We start from the raw sequence: 20,824 nt of genomic DNA, 5'->3' as shown, positions 1-20,824 counted from the left end.
TTTGCCCTGTGACCTTGATATTCGACCGATTACTCTCAAAATCGAAGTATTTCATTCTTGCCTGACCCTTAATAATTCTATCAATTGTTTTGCACCAAAATCGGGTCACAGCTGTTTGAGCTGACCTTACCCAGTGACCTTGATCTTTGACTTTTCCATCTAACCTTGACGTTTGACTGACCGTTCACAAAACAGACTCCCACTTCACACTGCCTTACCTTAAACCCTTCCTTGATTCTTGCCTTATCCTCAACTATTCCACTATATCAAGTGAAAACTGGATATAAAATTTTTATGTTGACCTTACTACGTAAAATTTTGACCTAGCCCCATGATGCTGACATCTGACCCGTTTTTTTTTTTTTTTTTTTTTACGTGTAGTTTTCAAAAACAACAGATCAACTTCATGGCTGATTCTCAATCCTTCCACCAAGTTTGCTTAATAGAGGATAAAAATTTACGAGATATTTTGTTCACAGACACACACACACACACACACACACACACACACACACACACACGTCGAGTAAAACCTAATAGCCGATCGGGTATAAAAATACGTGGGGACCCTATACAGAAATAAATTGGTAAGGAAGAGGTGTGACGAAGCCCCTCTGAGACACAGCTATGACACAACCCTATCTCATAACGGGTGCCACATCCAGCCACTCAACAGGACAATAGCTGGCCTCTCTGTACAGCTAGTTCCTTGTTCCCCCTTCCTCCTCTCCTCCTGCCCCTGCGACCCGGAATATAACACCATTAGGCAGTCCAGTGGCAGCTTTAGGACATAATCTGATCCAGTGTGGGGGGCGTGGCCGTGGGATCCCGGAGGCAGGAGAAGGGATCCGCGCCCTCAGAGCCAGGTGAAATAGGGGATTAGATGCCACATTCAGGTAAAGGCCAAAGGTGATTAACTCGAGTCTTGCGGTGTATTAAGGGGTCAGGTGGGTTGGGTATGTGTGTGAGGGAGAAGGCGAGGAAGGAGATGAGGAGAAGGAAGGAGAGAAGGAGGTGAGAAGGTAAAGATGAGAATGGAAGGAAGGAGGGAGGAAGCAAGGGAAGTGAGAGAAGGAGGTGAGAAGGTAAAGATGAGAATGGAAGGAAGGAGGGAGGAAGCAAGGGAAGTGAGAGAAGGAGAGGACGTCAGGAGGTAAGAAGGTGCAAGGAAGGAGAGAGGGAAGGATGCAATGAAGCAGGAAGGAAAGGAAGGAGGAACGGAAGGAAGAGGGGAAAGAATGGGGGGAAGGAAACGGAGGGAGGGACTGGAGGTAGTATAACAGAAACAACGAATGAAACAATAACAGTGAGGGAAGGAAGAGGAAAGGAGAAAAGAAAGGGAATAAGAAAGCAGGAAAAGACCGAGAGTATACGGGAGGCAAGGAAACTGGAAAGGAGAGGGGGGGGGAGGAAGGAAGATAGGATGGACGGAAGATGTAAGGAAATGAAAGAGGGAAGGATAAAAGAAAGGGATGGGTGAAAAGATGGGGCAAAGGAATGGAAGGAAACAATGAAGGAATAAGGAAGAGAAGAAAACAGGAAGAGGAGAAAACAAAGGAAGGAAGGAAGGATGGATGGATGGATGGATGGATGGATGGATGGAAGGAAGGAAGGAAGGAAGGAAGGAAGGATGGATGGATGGATGGATGGAAGGAAGGAAGGAAGGAAGGAAGGAAGGAAGGAAGGAAGGAAGGAAGGAAGGATGGATGGATGGATGGATGGAAGGAAGGAAGGAAGGAAGGAAACAAGCAAGCAAGCAAGCAAGCAAGGAAACACGGAGGGAAGGAAGAAAGGAAGGAAGGAAGGAAGGAAGGAAGGACGGAAGGAAGGAAGGGTGAAGTCTGGACGGGAAAGCTGACATGGAACGAAAGGAGGAAGTGACGAAAAGAGACTACTAGGATAGAAGGGAAGGAAAGGGGAGGAGGAAGATGGAAAGGGTTAGAAGGGAGGGTGATAGGGAAGAGAGTTAAGGAGGAGGATAAAAAGGAAAGTCAAAAGGTAGGGAAAGGACGAAATGGTGAGAGAAGGAAGGGACAAGGAGGGAGAAGAGGAAGGGTCCAGAAAGTATACGAGACAGAAAGGAAGAAAATGTGGATGGAAGAAGGAAAGGAGGGAGAAAGTAAAAAAGAAAAAAATGGAGGAATGGATAAAGAAAATATAGAAGGAAGGGACGTAGGAAAAGATATGGGTATATGAGATACTGTAAGAAGGAGGTTGGTAAGGAAGGAGGGGCAGGAGGAAAAGTCTGATGGGAATGAGGGAGGAAGGAAGAAAGAAAGAGAGAGAAAGTAGAAAAGAAAAAATAGAGGGGAAGAATAAAGAGAAGGTAAAAGATACAGATGGAGGAATGGATATATGGATATGAGAGAGTGAAAGAAGGAGGTTGGGAGGGAAGGAGGGGCAGGAGGAAAAGTCAGATGGGAATGAAGGAGGAAGTGAGAGATGAGAAGGAAGGAAGAAGTCAATGGCCCTGCATAGAGCGTCAGGTGAAGGCTGGTATGACAAATAACCAAGCTTTGCAACTGGTGAGAATTTTACATATTTTTACAGCACCTCATCGTTTTTCACACCTTAATACATCAATAAAACTCTCATCTAGGTATTCAGTAAAGCACACACATGATATTGATAAGGGTAAGTCACTTCATCCATGTCAAGATAATGTTAAAGGTCTTACACGTAAAACACTATTATTCTGGGACAAATTCTTAAATTATGTGCACTAGCTCAAACTATCGGTGCTCCGTGGTGCTGATGGCTTCCGGAATTATTCGACCATGCGGTACTAACAGCCTTCTAAAACCTGTACAAATTGCAACATATATGACCATTTCCTGCACAACAGATAAGCTACAGATAGAAGTTGATATAGTACTTAAGTTATCATCAGGCCTGCCAACGTGTGTGATGATAGACACGCATTTCCCGGTGTTCGTCTATCCCTATGTCTTTCATTTAGCACATTCTACGCAACATCACCTTTGGACCTAGACGTACAGAAGGGTAGTTACACTCTTAAGATCTGGCAAATACGTCCGAGACACGTATTAGTTAAGACAATGACTGCATGCCTCTAGTTTTTAATATTATTCGGACATCTCTATGGCCAACTGAATATAATGTTTAGATGCGAATGTAATAATCTAAGAGGAGAAACCACATCTTCCTTTGAACAGTGTCTTCATTCACTTTACTACAACTGGCCTTTCCTGAAATGAGGTCCAGAGGCAGAACACACAATAATACGTCAATGTACAGAAAGCATTAATGAAGATTCCCTTTTCATCACTCCAGCAGGAGGCATTTCTTAAGTATGATAAATGATTCAATGACAGAGAGGATAAAGTTAAGGATGTCACCATACAGTAGAGGTTGAAAATAGTGTGACATCCTCGAGACTTGCCCCATAAACTCTACGTCATGGGGGTGGAAGAATATAAATTTATGCATCTAATACTAAACTTCCCTTAACAAGACTTCCCCGTGTGACGCTATTAATTGCCGTCACTGTGTGCCTGTGTCATGGTGAGGGACCTTCCGCTGCATAATTAAAACTGAGGTGCCAAGTTGCAAGAGAGCCCCTAATTACAGGCGGTCAGTCAAAGAACACCTGTAACTGTTAGACGTGATCATCCTCCAAGCCACATTACAGAGGGATGTCAGAAATGAAAAAAAAATAATAATAATAGGTTCGATTTATTCCTCAATCAACACACGCCAAAAAATTAATTGAAAAATCTGGAGGAAGTTTGAAATTTAGACATACGTTCCTTTAGGTTAGATGGACATTTTCAGTACGAGGAGTCTTTCTCACGCTGAATAAAATTGTCTGGTATAACTCGATTCAAAGTAGAAAAAATTATCATGGTGAGAGGATTATGGAGAATGTATAAATCTTTTACTACATAAGGTGTTCTCACGCGGAAGCACCATCTGAATTCACTTAATATACTACAACTTTGTCAATATCATGGTAGATAGTTGTACAGAGAGAGAGAGAGAGAGAGAGAGAGAGAGAGCAGAACAGTGTAAGTGAAGTTGGAGAGGGTGAGCTGCAAACGAAAGTCCAAAATTTATGGCACTAAGTTGGCGGGTTGGCATCAGAAAAACTTCCTGGGAAATGATATGCTAAGTGGCATTACAAACCGGCATGGAAGTGAATAAGTGAAGTGGCTTTAGTTGAAGTGAGGGAAAGAGAGCAAGGGCGAAGGAATCAGTAGGCGAAGGTGTTCTGTGGGATCGATGTCAGCGTCTGAGGAGATGTGGACCCATAAAGTAGAGAAAGGTAAAGTTTTTTCCCTATCCCGCTGCACAAAGCTTAATCTCTTCAGTCCGATGACGCTTTTTTCCATTTTTTTTCTCCTCCCTTAGTCTAATGTCACAGTGTTTTATTTTGCATAGAAAAGAGCCTCTGCAGTAAATAAATCAGTCACAATCTAACTTCCATATCGACAACTCTCTCCATACCTGATTACAGTCGTCTTGTGGTGGCTAAAAATTATGAAATACATCCCATAATTCACATCCTCGGGCTGAAGTGACAGGCTATGTTCATAAGGTCCTACTGCCTACTGCTTCAACAAGTGTGAGCATAAACGCATGACCTGGGGTGCCCGTGGGTCTTACCTTGGCCACCACGAGTCGAGATAATGACCTGGTTTGTAAGAGTGCCGGAGAAAACGAGACTATGAGAAGTTTGGCAAGATGTAAGGACAATTTTTACCCAATGCTGGAGTGGATGTGAGGGTAGTGGAGGTGTTGGCGTTCACTCTTGAGATGTTATATACGCCGAGTAAAAAGCACAGAGTTGGGGAAAAAAGTTAGCCTACTACTCCACTGAATCTCCTTCACTCTTACATATCCGTCGCTTTGCATCAAGAAGAATCATATATAGGCAGGGTAAAATACAAAACCTCTTCCAGCTTTGCAATATGAACTAGGGACATGAGTGGACTAAAGAGGCTTATTTGATGAACTTTTCCACCAGATGTTCATTAGCTCCAAAAAAAGGATCACGCAAGAGGGAGGCGATGATATCCTACACGATCAGTCTAGCTCGTGATATCGCAAAGGACATTAACCTATTAGCATATGAATAATTAAATGATGAAAATACTGGCTGGGAAACATAACAAACAAGTGATATATTACATCCCCATGAAAGCAGATTTACCAACGTGGGTGGACTCATCGGGAAAATTGTAGTGACCATCACCTATGTTTTCAAAATGTCTCGCTCTAAGTGTGCATCCATAATTTATAACGTAGGTGTATATGGTTACAGACATACCACACATTACATCGCTCGTAGTGGAGTTCCGTAATGCGCACTGATGTAACTGGCGTTAAAGTAACACACGCCGCTGGTCCACACAGACCACTCGCTCAGTCACACACACCACTCATCCGTAAAATAATTCAATCAGTCATTCTCTCTCTCTCTCTCTCTCTCTCTCTCTCTCTCTCTCACACACACACACACACACACACACACACACACACACACACACACACACACACACACACACAATCATACCAGGGCACACCTTCCCACAACACACCAAAACACACCGTACCCTACATGCAAACACAAACACAACACAGCACAGCATAACACTACACAACATAACACACACACACACACACACACACACACACACACAGGTGGATCATGGAGCCATCTGAATAACTAAATTGCTGTACATTAATAATCACCCCGCGTTCCGCCTCACTATATGCATATGTAATTGGCCTGCTGGGGGACCATATGTACCTGCCCATTCCTCTTTACATCTTTTTAATATTTCAATAATCTCATATATATCTTTAGTTTTATTATATTTTTCTTTTTTTCTGGTTCATTTTCAGTACCATGGTTTACTGTATACCCCTGCTGCCATAAATCATATATACCTTTTCCTTCATACTATTTTATTATGGATTTCAGTGCCTCTAAAGTTTGGTGATGTATTTTGCATTTCATCCTATCACCTCGCGATGTTCTTTAGCTGTGGAGAGACGACTGGCAGTGAATGGATTACAAACACCTTATTAACCAAGCTTGTATAAAGACAACTCCCAGAAACTGAACAAAACTGTCTGGTGATAATATTGATGAATGTCTCGTCTTGGTGAAGAGTCAGTAGTATAGTTGTTGCTATTAGACTACCTGACAGAGTTGAGGACCGTCCAAAAATGCTAAGAAAGTTAATGTGGGCTTTACCTAACCCTTCCAGTTCGACAAAACCCTCCTAAGCTAAACAAAATCGTCTGGAGGTAGCAACACTGAAACGAAAATCCGTCCTCCTACTGAAGGGGCTAGGTTGCTTCGTGTGTGTGTGTGTGTGTGTGTGTGTGTGTGTGTGTGTGTGTGTGTGTGTGTGTTTTAATGGTTTGGGAAATATGTGATGTATTTTGAAAGAGTTATTTCGTTTTTTTCTCATCGATTATTTTACCACGGGGAGTTTTGGATGGATTTGTGTTCTCAGTCCTCTTCCCTGCATATGTAACCCTGTAATGAGGGGAAATACTGGAAAAACTTACAAATTAAATTCCAGCAATGAAAGGAGAATGATGGTCTCAGAGATAATAATTGCACTCTCTCTCTCTCTCTCTCTCTCTCTCTCTCTCTCTCTCTCTCTCTCTCTCCCTCTCTCTCTCCTCTCTCTCTCCCTCCCTCTTTCTCTCTCTCTCTCTCTCTCTCTCTCTCTCTCTAAGACAAATAGGCGTCCCCAAACTTTCCGCACGCCAACTTGTGGAGCTTGTCTTGTGAATCGACCGGTCTGGCCTAAAAATAGAAGCAATTGTGTCCATTTACATATAAAGAGTCCCGGGTGTATGGAGAGAGAGGAGAGGGGATTTTTCTATCCAGGACTGACAATAGAAAGAGACATGGCTGCTTAACAACCTCCCTTCCACGAAAAGCCACTCTAGGACAACTACAAGAGGTATGGCATTATCATCATCGTCATAGTTACTGTTATCGTCATCACCATCCCCCCCTCCCACCACCACCACCATCATCACTACCACTATCAATATTACCATCATCACAATCATGTTCACATTCTACTGTATGTGCCTTTGGTATGTTCGTAACCCCTAATCCGAAGCGATTTATTTTGCGTATCATACCTACAATTCCTATTCTTCTGTCTATACCGTTTTATAAATTTCAACAAAGTCAGCACAAGTAACGTGCACGAGGCTATTCAGGAGCGACAGACAGAACAAATTGATTAGGAAGACGAGTTACGAAAGCCACGATGCAACTAGTAATAAGGGCCTCACTCTCACCACCTAACACCCGACCACCACAATCACCACCATCCTTATCACCATAATCATCATAACCCAACTATCCATTGTGATGTGGTGGGATGGATCCAGAGATAGGAAGAAAAAAACTCAGAATCATGGCCATCAACACAGTGCTCACTAAAATCGGCCAAACATCATTTTAATTCATCAATCAAGTCTAGGAAATTCTTGCCTCAACCTCACAGTCTACATGATCGAAACAAAATCGTACCTTATACTGTCTGTAGACTTGGGTTGCAGAGGACCACTAGGCTTGTCATTCAATGTATGGCATCAGATGTGGAGAAAAGAGTAATAAATAATGACAGGAGGGAAAGGCAGAAGCAGAAAGTTGTACGAATAAATGTTTATCCACTGATGTTCCTGCAGTATAGCCTTATAACCTACTTTTCTACATTTTTGCATTTTATTTTCTTGCTGCATTTTTAGCGGATTAGCAACGCATTCATTCTCTCAGCCCTAGAGTTTGAGTTCTCTCGAGCTTTGTCTGTTAGTGAAAATATTGAATCTGAAGCCAATTCGAAATCAGAAGCGTTTACATGAGTGTAAGTTAGGCTTCTAATCCCTTGACCTTTAATACGGCGTGTGATGCGATCAATGATTAGTTATATGAAGGGGAAGTCAACTAATCCACAGACTCAAAATTTGGGGGAACTCAAGATCAACTCAAAAATTACACACTTTCCATAATGCCAAGTAACCATGCCTATGGTAACTGATTCACATTTAATATCCCCATCGTATTCCAACATTGGGATTTTGTGCTTCTCTTAAACTCCAGTCATTGGGGTTTTGTGATTCTCTTAAACAAAATATGGACACTATTTATAATTCTTCAGCAGCAACTCTGAACGACATGCGCATTTGTATTTCAATATCTTTACTGCTGAGTCTAAGCTTGCACAGCACTGGTACACTGCTAGTTCCACTTTTTGTGTTCTTGATATTTTTGGCGTCGTGACCTGCCGTCTTGGAAGGGAGCAATGGACTGTACATCATCCACCTCGACGGCATTGTATCCACCTGTTTTTTTCTCTCACTTTTTTTTTTTTTTTTTTTTTTTTTTTTTTTTCCCGTGGAGGGAGGGGGAGCTTGTGGTGCTGTGGTAGCCTATACAGCTCGTAATTAGAAGACAAAGTTCCCTTCTCGGGTTGATCTGACTGTTGGACACTGTTTTCATTTATATCCTCGTTCACTCAGCGGTACAGGGACCTGAATGTAAAGTCGATTGTTGTGTGTCGTATGTTATCGTGAGACTGATTTGATGAAGAGTTATTGCCTGTCTTAATGGCCCACGTGCAGTCGACAGGCATTAATCATAAGCCTTGTTCCTCTTACACCTTTCCTGACATGGAATTATTCAGAGAAGTAAAACCAGAAAGCACAGTAAGCATCATCAGAACTATGCTATGGGTGTATCAGAAGCCATATCAAGACAACGTGATAATATTCGAGAACAGATCTGATAAAAACGACAGGAAGAAAAAAAGAACAACGGAAAAAGAAAGAGCGAAAAACCACCCCGTCTAGTGTTTGTTGAGTTCCAGGATATTACCTGTGACAAGTGTAAAGTAAAAGAACTGCAAAACACAAAATACCCTCAGGATATTGCGATTCAACTCCCACACTACTTTGTTTTTATATTCAAGATACCGACAGACAATTTCATTCCGGTCAAGGCAGACCTCCTTTAGTTACCTAACGGAAGGTTTTCTGAAGCTGAACAAAAGTTAAACATGATCATGCCTGATTTAGAAACAAGGACATCTCTTGGAGCGATTCATTCAGTCAGTCACACCCTAAGTTTTTTCGGACGCATTGTATTTTCTCCCAGTGCCTTTAGCGACGCCCATTATTACGGCATTTATGGCACCGCATTTGTCTAGCATTTATGTACTAGTGTTTTTCTTTTCACACTACCGATAATTAATTTTCTCAACCTCGGGGAAAACTTTCGTAACGACGAGGCAAGAAACACTCTCCTGTAACTCCCTCAGTTTTATTACTTTTTGTTTTCTGCTTTTTCAGCCACAGTATTTTTGTACTTATGTGCGCATCTGACAGACGAGTTTAATAATTTTAGTAAAGATCCCTCACAGTAAAGGAGTTCATGGAGGCTGTTCCTAAATGCTTCTCTATCATCCACGCTTTCCTAAGTTTAATAAGACTTTCTGATGGTAGGAAGAACTTTTTTAATGCAAAAATAATAATAAGAGGAAGCAAACTCTGGAAATGAAAAAAAATAATCCTGAAACTCGAAGAAAAAAGAGCAAATTTCATGATCCGTTCGCTTCGAGATGCCTGGGCACGTTGTGTTCAACATACTGGGTCACAGGCAGAGGGCAGTGCAGACTGAGGAAAGCAGATCCAGAGTTGGCCTAGTGTATGTATGAAGGACGGAATATCGAGTAACTCTTGCACTTGACAGTTGGACAGAAAAAGGTAAGAGTATCTTGCCAGACGAGTGGTGTTGTAACGGAGGAGGGATGCAAGTAAATAGCTCAAAAGAACAAAGACCAATGAAAATACCGATAGCAGAGAGACAAAGAAGCAACACCGCAGCAGAGAGAATGAAGGAAGGTGGAGACGAAAAGATTTTGACTTCATCCTATTAAAGAGAGGTTATTCTGAAGAACCAATCCACACAGGGGCGGTATCCTTGACTGCTTGGAGATTAACGATGGTATCCTTGTCTGCTTAGAGGTTAACGACGGTATCTATGTCTGCTTAGAGGTTAACGACGGTATCCTTGTCTGCTCAGAGGTTAACGACGGTATCCTTGTCTGCTTAGAGGTTAACGATGGTATCCTTGTCTGCTTAAGAGGTTAACGACGGGATCCTTGTCTGCTTAGAGGTTAACGACGGTATCTATGTCTGCTTAGAGGTTAACGACGGGATCCTTGTCTGCTTAGACGTCTCTCTCGCACCTCTTGTTCACTGAATACTTGAACATCTTCCACACTAGGTCATATTCCCATCCGTTTAAAAGGCTATCTAACACCACATTCTAAGACATACACTTGACATAACATAGTTTCCACATCCTTTACGCTACTTTGTTTTAATACCGATGCATTCTGGATAAATAAATATATAAGAATATTATCCCGTCAAAGACAGAAATAGACTTGCAGAAGAAATACCAACAGAACCTCATCAGTAATCTAGAAACGGGTTCTGGATCTTCACTCCAATAACTTTCTTTTAATCTTTCCTTTTTCAGATGACTCCATGCACTATAAGTGAGACCTTCTGACGTGGAAGCAAAATGAAGATTACTTCTATCCTTTTTACCACTATCGGTCTGTAATGAGGAAAAATAATCGACTGGAAATGTCAGGAATAAATTTCAAGGAGTCATCGTAAAGAAGGTATTATTTTTGTCATGTTATTTCGTCCCTCTGATACCACGTCATGAGTAAAAATAAACTGACAAGAGACACTCCAGAGTCTTATCCCATCAAGATACGGTATTAAGTTCTTATCCTCTTTGATGCGATATTTTTCCATCCCCTACACCCCCTCTCGTGGAACAAGAATGGGTGTTATGCTTCGAGTGATGTGTGTGTGTGTGTGTGTGTGTGTGTGTGTGTGTGTGTGTGTGTGTGTGTGTGTGTGTGTGTGTGTGAAAACAACATAACACAAACATTTTTCATCCGATTTTAACCTATTTTGGTGGAAGGGTGGAGGGACAGCCTACTGATTTTGAGAACAAGTGGATGAAGGTTAAGGTCATTGGGCTAAAGGAAATGCTGACCTGGCAAAGTAAAATTAAAATCTCTATTTCGATTAAAACCAAACTTGGGGGAAGGGTTGGGGGTAAGGCAAGAATGTGGTGATTCAGTTTTGAGAACAATTAATCAAATGTCAAGGTCACAGGGCAAGATCAACGATTTACCCAAGTGTCCGTGTGTGAACAAAATGAAAACAGTTTTGATTTTATTTGGCACAAAATTGATGGATGAGTTGAGGATCACCCAAGAGGTAGACATTATTATTATTATTATTATTATTATTATTATTATTATCATTATTATTATTAACACATTAGGTCAAAATAAGGCCTTAAAATAGATACTAGTTTTATTAGCTTCGTACCTGCCTGTGCTGATCTAGATAATGCTCTATAAATTTTAGGTAAGTTATGCCTTCCCGAAAACGTTTTAAGGTAAACTCTAAGAAAAATTCGACAAAGAAAACGAACAACTGTATGAAGATGGATAATCGGATGAGGAAGAGATGAAGCAAGGAGGCGGGGGGAAAACAGTTTAATATTACAGGATTGGATGAAAAAGTTGAAAAGAGAGAGAGAGAGAGAGAGAGAGTCAGAAAATATGGGGACGTATTTTTCACGGAACAGCAGAATTTGTACCACTTATTCCTGAGCGATTTAGTTTGTAAGTTACACCTTATTTGTCCTGTGTGTCACTGTATTCTATTATATATCGACATGGCCTGCATCATACGTGAAGGTATTAACAGCACAATAAACAGAATACCCATCTAAACATCAGTCACTTCTCATTTGTCCAATCAGGGACATAGAGGACAAGGGCTGGGCTACTCGGTCCCGACATATAAAGTAAAGTGACCAGCCTCTTTCGCCCAAGAGTAGCAATATGTGAGCAAAACACCCCCACCACCCTTCCATGCACAGTTCGGTTGAAGCGCCTAAACCACCAGGCCTCATTTCGTTATATGGTTACCACTCAAGGTAGCAAAATAATGGTTCCTGGGTTACAGGCAACCATTTGGTTTGTCACTTAGTGCAGAGTCACCAGAAGGTGGTACTACATTGGGTGAAGGGATGGTGGGTACCCTCACCTACCACGAAACAGTCAACATATACAGATTAAAAAACTAAAAAATGTAACGAAATCTCTGAATCAAGGAGAATACAACAGATAATGTTTAAGGTGGCAAAGGGAGGAAGAAATGAAAAGTTATGAAAATAGAACTGGAAGAGACAGTAAATGAAAAGTACTACGGGTCACAAAAGCATCGCTGCACAGGGGGTCCTATGCCTACCGAGAACATTCGAACACCTGCCGACATTACCAACGTCTCACTGTTTATGAACAATGTTTGTTTATATAAACATATATAAACATGATATTTGCTACATGTTTGCAAGAGGATATTGTTAGTTGGCGATATATGACACCTTCCCACATCAGGGCTACCATCGTGTCGTAGGTCGGACACTAATATTGCAGTGACCTTCGTTCTGTGGTCCCAATGTTTCACGCATATTGTGCACCGATGCTTTTGTGACCCATAGCACACGGAAACAATGAGAACAAAGAGGATGGAAATGAAAAACAAAGGGAGATAAAAGCAGAAAGAGGAAAAAGGAAAAAAATAAGAGTACAGGGGAGGGAATGGAACTGAAAGAAGAGGATGAAGATATGCTAAAAGAGGCAGAGAGAGGAAGAGGAGATAGGAATACGGCATGGAGATTTAAGGAAGAAAAGGAAAATATTTGGAACAAGGAGAAACTAAGATGGGTAAGTAGACAGAAAAATGAGGAAGCGGAAGGGAGAGGAGGGGGGGTGAAAAGAACGGAGAAATAAATAAGTAGAGAATGATAAAGAAGAATGAGGAGGGGGGAAAGAAGATGGAGAAGAGTAAAGAGGGAGAGGGGAAGGATATTATGCAAGTGGAAGGAAAAAGGAAGGGAGGAGGGAAGGAAAGGAAGAAGAGTGAGGATATAAGGTAGAAGTGAGAAAAGAGGGAATGAAGGAGAAAAGGTAGAGACAGGGAAGAGAGGGAAGGAGCAAGAACAGAGAGATGTGGGGAATAAAGCAGAAGGGAGATAAGAGGAAGAGATATGAAAAGAGGTAAGAAGTCAGGCAGAAGATGAGAAAGAGTGAGAGGGAGAGAGAAGAGGGGAGGGTAGAGAATGATGGCAGAGAGGGAGGGGGAAAACAAGGTAGAGGAGGGAATGAGAGGAGGAGAGGGGAAAGAAGGGAGAGGGTGAATGAAGGGAGGCTGTACAGCAGAGGAGGTGAGAGGGATGGAAAGGAGAGAAAGATGGTAGCTGGAGAGGGAAAGAGAAAATTTGGTAAAGGAGGGAGTGAGGGCAATGAGGAAGGAAATCAAGAGAAGGAGAGGGGAGGAGGGGAGGAGGAAATAATGTGGAGGAAAAAGAAGAGAGGTATGAAGGAAGGGTGATAGGGATGGGAGGAGAGTTAGGGGAGAAGAGCGAGGAGAGGGACATGAGGGAGGGGAGGGGAGGGAAGGGGAGGGAGGTGTAGGGAGGGAGGTGTAGGGAGGAGAGGGAATGAGGGGAAGGGAATAAGAGGAATGAGGGGAGGGGAGGGAAAGGAAGTGAAAGGATAGGAGAGGAGTGAGGGAAGGGAAGGGAGAAGAGGGGAGGGGAGGGAAATGAGGGTAGGGAGGGGAGGGGAAAGTCGTCACTCAGACCAAAACACACCTGGCCGACCCTCGCTAAAGGGGAATCTGATCCCTTGTTTTGCCCACTCCGCCGGAAAAAAGCCAAGGAAAAACTTACCCTACTTTTTCTCCACTCATTTTTATTTCTTTCTGTGACTCCCTGACATCATAATTAACCGCGTCTACAGGGGAAAAATACAAAATGGAAAACTTTTTAATTCCCTTCCCATCCGTAAGAGCAACGTTCCCCTGTGACTCGGCGTATGAGCACCAGATATGTTATGTGTGTCTTTTTTAATTCATTCTTGCATCCTCCGTAAGTTTTTTTTTCCCTCAGTTTAATGGGAGGTCTTTATTTCTAACTGGAAGAATTAGAAATAGCTCTCATGATCGCTTTCAGTCTTAGAGGTACATGACAACGCTAAAGATAACAGTCAAGGAGCCACCTGCCGAGTTAACAGTCTGAACCGGAACCTGTTTAGACCGTAAGATATTTGTGGGGATTAAACTGTGTGATTAAACTGAGGAATACGTCATCGCAGTGAAGGGGATAACAATATACACAAGCCGGGTCGTGAACTGTACTCGTTTTTACGCTTATCTGACCTAAAACTGCCATCTCTCCATCTCGAATGCTGATTAGTAACAACACATTAACGCTAGAAAATGGTGCTGGTCACGAAGAAGTGCTATGGAAAGAATGTAGAGCCCTAGTATTGTCATTTTCTGCCACTGAGCTTCAAGGAACATGCTACAGAAGGAACGAAAATCTAGGTCAAGTTGAGGTGAAAGAACAGTAGTAAGCGTATGTGACTTGCTACAGGGCGCTTTTTTGTTTTCCTAACCTGAAAAACATCTAAACCAAATTTAGCTCAACGGATGATTTAGTGAGTTTAGAGGGGAGGGTCGATTTGAGTAGTAACCAAGGAGACTCATTCCTGTCTCATGGCACATCGAATTTCATCCAACTACTACTTAGGAATCAGCATTTAGGAGTGGCCCAGATTCTTCACGTAAAATCAGGCTGACTATAACGTACTGTGCACCAACGCTGAAGATATGTGGGCTGGAGTGGATTTCACCCTTTCATGCCGATGTCTTGATTATTATTCTTGCTATCACCAGACCATTTCATTCCGGTTAGGACGGGGATTTAGAGATGAAGGGGTTAATGGAGGCTACATACAACTCCTTCGGCTCTTATGGTGTCTCCAAAGATGAAAAAAGAAAAAAAAATAGGGAAATCGTCCGAGCCAGAGAGACACCTTGGGATCTCTGTATTAAGGAACGTTAGGAAGTTACACCTTTGACAGTACTGGTGTTCTGGCACTTACTTACTCCCCCCACCCCCCCACCCCTTCAAGCATTCCCTCTCCTCCCCCCTTCTAAACCTTCCCCTCGTCCTCATTTGACTGTATTCATGACTTTCAGATAACATTATTTACGTAAATCTGAAATCTCAAAAATGTCTTCCACACACATGACAACTAACTCCATATTCTACCCTTCAAGTTGTCAGCAGTTACTGAAAAATGGTTCCAGCAGATTTTGATTCCGGGTCTTCTATTGCTTGTTCTTTTCTTTTCTTAACGCTTAATAGATTTATGACAATACATGATCAACCCAGAAATAAGTACAAAATAATCCTGTTGGAAGTGTAAATAGGTACTTTGATTTTCGACTACCCTAATCTTGCACAATATGCGTTAGGGATTATACCTACTGCATACTGTAAGGCAGGACGCTACACAAAGCTGACTATAATAATAATAGCTTTGGTTATTTTATTGCGTAAAAGCCGAAACCTGCGGCAGATATATTAATGTTTAGCTTCTGCGTCAACCAAAGCCTGTCTACGGATCCACAATGAGCTACACGCCACTACCACAGTTGGACCTTAGACTAAACTAGAAAGCGCTCAGAGAGCGCATACTTCCGCCAATGATATTGCAATTAAAAAGGATCCGGATCCGTGGATATAAGATCCGGATCCGGATCCGGAATAACTCCAAAATTTAATCAATTCTTTCTTGGTCCAATGCCCACCTTTCCACAAAATTTCATTGAAATCCATTGAGAACTTTTGGAGATATTTTGGGGGATACCCCAAATTTAGTCATTTCTTCCTTGGGCCATGCCCCACCCTTCCACAAAATTGCATCAAAATCCATTCATAATTTTTTAGTAACGCTGCTAACAGACGGACAAACAAACAAACCAACGCGGAGTAAAACATAACCTCCTTGGCGGAGGTAATGAACACGATCAACTGCTGTCTTTCTCCTCGTCCATTCTAACCTACGACTCTTTTTAAACGATCATTATTTTCCTCGTAATATTACTAAATGGATGGTCCAGCATCACATATCATGGCATTTGTAATGTGGTAATACTCAATATACAGTATACAGGTTGTATATAAAGTCATTATTTAAGCTATATCGCAGTCGATAGTGGCCACAAAACCAAACACCGCAGCTGCCACCACGATGCTCACAACATGTCTCTCCTTATAATTGACTTCGTAAATGAACGATTTTTCCAGACACAGCAAAATTCAAAAGTAAGCCTAATATACCTCTATTACTGATTTTAATCCGTGTCTGTGGAAGTCACTAAAATTTATTAGTGTATATATTATTGATGAGTATTTACTAATTATTAATGAAGGATGAACGTAATAATATCCTTGCAGGCTTCACGGGTCCCCTTTAGACCCAGGCCCTGGTGTTTTGGCGCCATGGACAGCCCCTCTCCCGTGTCCTGGGTGATAGCAATTACAGCGTATATAATATTTCGCCTGAGTGACGTGATTAAACCCTTTAAGGTCCGTAGCCTCCATGAGTTGGGGGATTCCGTAGCACCTCTTTGTGAGTGACTTAAATCGCCTATTGCATTTCGGTATCCTCTTTTTGGTTTCTAATACAATGTCGATGTTACAAAGATATATCATAAAAGGGAATATTCAAGTAACTTATGCATCACGATAAAGGAAAAAGTGCCACAGATTCTCCCACGGCCACAAGACCACAGCAGTTTAAGTATCGTCTGGCTACCACAGTTCCTCCAATGAAAAGGTACGATTCTGCCTTGTTCCTGTGTGGGCTTACAGCATGATGGGGCCTTACACTGTTAATGCCGCTACGATTTTATTTAATTTTGGATGGATTCTTCTTGGTGAAAAATAAAAAAGCCCTCTCCTAACTACTGCACCGAAAAGATAAATCAAATTCTTGCCTCCGCCACACGATATGACTGGTACTAGGAAACACATCTCGTGCTGAATGGGTTGATGGGACCAAGAATATGAGATAGTGTGCCTGCGCTGAATTCGTCACACGGCACTGGACTCTTGTCACATGTATCTGTGGTGCTGGTGAGGGACGCCTGCATGTGGTGGCATTGTGGGATTCATTGCCCAGCTATACAAACAACCCACATCTTCCTACGAGTATTTACCAAAGGAGGATGGTGGACACTGGGTTGTTGAAGAAGGTCTACTTCAGCGTGCAGTCTACCGGGTTCACGTTATAGATGAACTTTGGAGCTACTGCTACGACAACAACAACAACAACAACAACTACTACTACTGCTACTACTACTACTACTACTATCTTTCATTGTGTACCGTCCACGCGAGGGGAGGATATGGTGAGACCCTCCACTGTTTGATGGCGTATGATTTTGATTTGATAGGGAGATGCGCAAGGGAGAGGAGGAGGAGGAGATGGTATGAGAGGAAGGAGGAGGAGGAGGAGGTGGTGGTATAAGAGGAAGGAGGAGGAGGTGGTATGAGAGGAAGGGGTAAAATGATAGTGCATGAGGCTAAGGGATGAGAATGAGGGATGGGGAAATGGGAGAATGATGACAATACTAGGAAAATGAGGAGGGTAAGGGAGAGGTAAAGACTTATGTAGATTCTGTGTTGGCTGTGACAGGTATGAAGAATGACGCCAGGTAATAAACGGGGTCCCTTCTCTGGAATTGGTGTCCCTCTTTTTAAAAATAAGATGAACTAGGAGGGGCAAGCAGAAAAATTGGGTCGTGAGGGTGAAGAGGAGGAAAAAGAGGAGGAGAAGGAGGAGGAGGAGGAAGAGGGGAGAGAAAAAGGGGTTTCTGGAGAGGGGTCACAAGGAATATTACAAAAAGGTGAATTTACCCCTGCAGCACGACGCCGCAATTGTAATCAACATTCTAGCGTTCCTCGTACGATTTTATTAAGCTTAGGAGAGGCTTCTGGATGTGGAAAGGTCAGATTAAACTTATTTTCCCTTCACTACAGAGCATCTCCCCTACGTTTGAGGTAAATCGTCTGAGGTTAACAATAAATAGACAAACAAACATATAGAGAGATAGTCAAACATATACGAGTAAATGGATGAATGAGATTTTGAGAGAAAGACGGACATGGAAAGAAAACGATAAATAAATAAAATAAATAAATAAATAAATACATTCCCTTTCGAAGTTTCACCTACACTGTAGTTATGTTTATTAGCTGAGAGTGTTAATACAACCACCAGAAACCCTTACATGCTCAGGATAACTCTAGTGCTGTACTCCATCAAACTAACGCCAAACGATTTTATTCAGCTGAGAATGAGTTATGGGAACCTGACAGTTACAGGGCAAGGTGAACAACAAAACTGAAACTGCCACATCCTCTCAACCCCCCTTAAGCCAGTTATTTTCCTTCTGTCAGGAGTACCAAGAAATAGAGACTGAAAATACTGGTAGAGAAAAAAGGAGTTATTGGAAGAAAAACTGCTAGGATCAAGATAGGAAGATGAGAAAAAAAAAAATAATAATCGTTCTCATCAAACTTCCATCAACAAGGTCATCTTTTCTCATTTTTAAGTCCCTTTGTGTGTGTCTGTGACTTTTTTTTCCCCCCCATTCTAAGTGGTATCAGCAGTTGGGAAAACAAACGAAACTATCATCTCTTCACTAATATCAACGGGACATCATTTTTTCTTGTGTGTGTGTGTGTGTGTGTGTGTGTGTGTGTGTGTGTGTGTGTGTGTGTGTGTGTGTGTGTGTGTGTGTGTGTGTGTGTGTGTGTGTGTGTGTGTGTGTGTGTGTATTTCAATCTAATCAGCCTCAGGAGTTGGGGAAAAAACACGAAACTACATCTCCTTCATCTAAGATAACCATTTTTTCAAGTCCCTGTGTATGTGTTTCCTTCTGAGTGGCATCAAGAGTTGGATCCAGGGGTGATCCATCCCATCAGAGTTGTTTATCGTCAGGACCTGATTGACCAGCGGCACAAAACAGGTCCGGGGCACACCCAAGGGACTGGAGGGGCGTCGGGCTGGATTCTTGGGCTTATCTGGCTGAACAATACCGAGGTCTTCACTAAATCCTTCTCCCCTCTCCCCACCACCCCTCCGACTCGCCCCCTCCTTCTCTCCCACTCTCCCGTCTTATCCCACTGAGGTACCTGTCTCTCTCTCTCTCTCTCTCTCTCTCTCTCTCTCTCTCTGACACCTTCCTTCCTGTCTTCCCTCTGTTGTCTGAACACTTTCCATCCCACCCCTGTCTTTCCCAACGCAGCAAACTTTTCTACGTCCCTCCATCTCCCTACACCCTTCCACCAATCCTCCTGCCACCTCCCTCCCTCTCTGCCCCTTCCGGACATCCCCCTTCCCACCCACCTACCCATCTCCATCTCTGTCTGTATACTTTTTTGTCTCTTTATTTTCTGTGCCTAAATTCTTTGTTTTCCTGTGATCCAGTTAGTTCTCGGGAGCTTTTCTTCCATTTCGGACAATCACTTTCCCCCTTCCTGATTATCATCCTCCATCATCCCAGTTTCTGTGTGTGTGTGTGTGTGTGTGTGTGTGTGTGTGTGTGTGTGTGTGTGTGTGTGTGTGTGTGTGTGTAAATCTCTTTCCTTACCCCTTGTCCCTCTGAACTGGTCCTGTACAGATTTCCTTTCCGCCTCACTCCCTCCCTTTCCCCCTTCCCTTTCTGTCTCTGTCTCTAACTCCCTGTTTTCGTCTCTGTCCTTGTACCTAAATCCTTCCCTTCCCTCCCGCTTTCCACCTCGTCCCCTTCCCTGATTCCTATATTCCCTCCCACGTCTTTCTCTGTTTGTCATTGTTTCTCTCTCTGCCTCTTAAATCTCACTCTTTCCTTCTCCCTCAACTCCCAGTCAACCTCGTACAGCTTTCATTTCCACTGCCTCTTTCTCTTTTTATCTCCATCAGCCTCCTCTTCTATCTGTCTGTCTGTCTGACTATCTGCCTGTCTGTCCATGTCCCTAACTCTTTTCAGATCTTTTCCTTCCTTCCTTCCCCTTGGACCAAAGTCAGTTATCCCCACAGACTCACTCACTCACTCTTCCCCCTCCCCCCATCTCTCTCTCTCTCTCTCTCTCTCTCTCTCTCTCTCTCTCTCACACACACACACACACACACACACACACACACACACACACACACATACAGCTGCAAGCCACCTGAAAGTTTGATGGTTTTCTTTTACAAGGAGGACGTCGACTCTGGCACGATTATACCACTACCACAGTCAATCATCACTACACTAAACCACAGTCCCAGTTAACCTTCACCATATATCATCATTACCACTCAGTGATCACCATACATCACTAAAATAAGGAATCGAGGCCAAGCATTACCACTAGCAATCAATATCACACTTCACCACTACAGCTAATCATAACTGCACATAGCCACTACCACCGCAAACCATCGTCGCACATCACCACTACCACATTCATCTAACACCACGCATCACACCTACCTCAGATTGTCACCACCACAGTTCACCACTACTGCATTCAGATGACACCATGCATCACCACTACCAGTCAATGGTCGCTAAGCATGCTCTACTACCAAAGTCAGTCGTCACCATATTTCATCATCACATTCAGTTTTCATCATATTTAGGCATTATCAAACTCCACTGCCACTGTGATCAGGCATCATCAATTCAGTATACTGTAAATATATACGGTATATTTTTTACTTTGTCTAGAATTGCCAGCTTTTGACCCTGAATACCAGGTTGTGGCAAGAAATTAACACTAGAATATCAAGCTAGTCATGAAGAAGTGCTAAGGAAAGGATGTAAGACAGTAGTG

Source organism: Coenobita brevimanus, chromosome 64 (assembly GCF_032717465.1).
Source record: "Coenobita brevimanus isolate Jiangsu-jjx chromosome 64, ASM3271746v2, whole genome shotgun sequence".
Lineage (NCBI taxonomy): Eukaryota > Metazoa > Arthropoda > Malacostraca > Decapoda > Coenobitidae > Coenobita > Coenobita brevimanus.
This window is presented reverse-complemented; position numbering follows the sequence as displayed.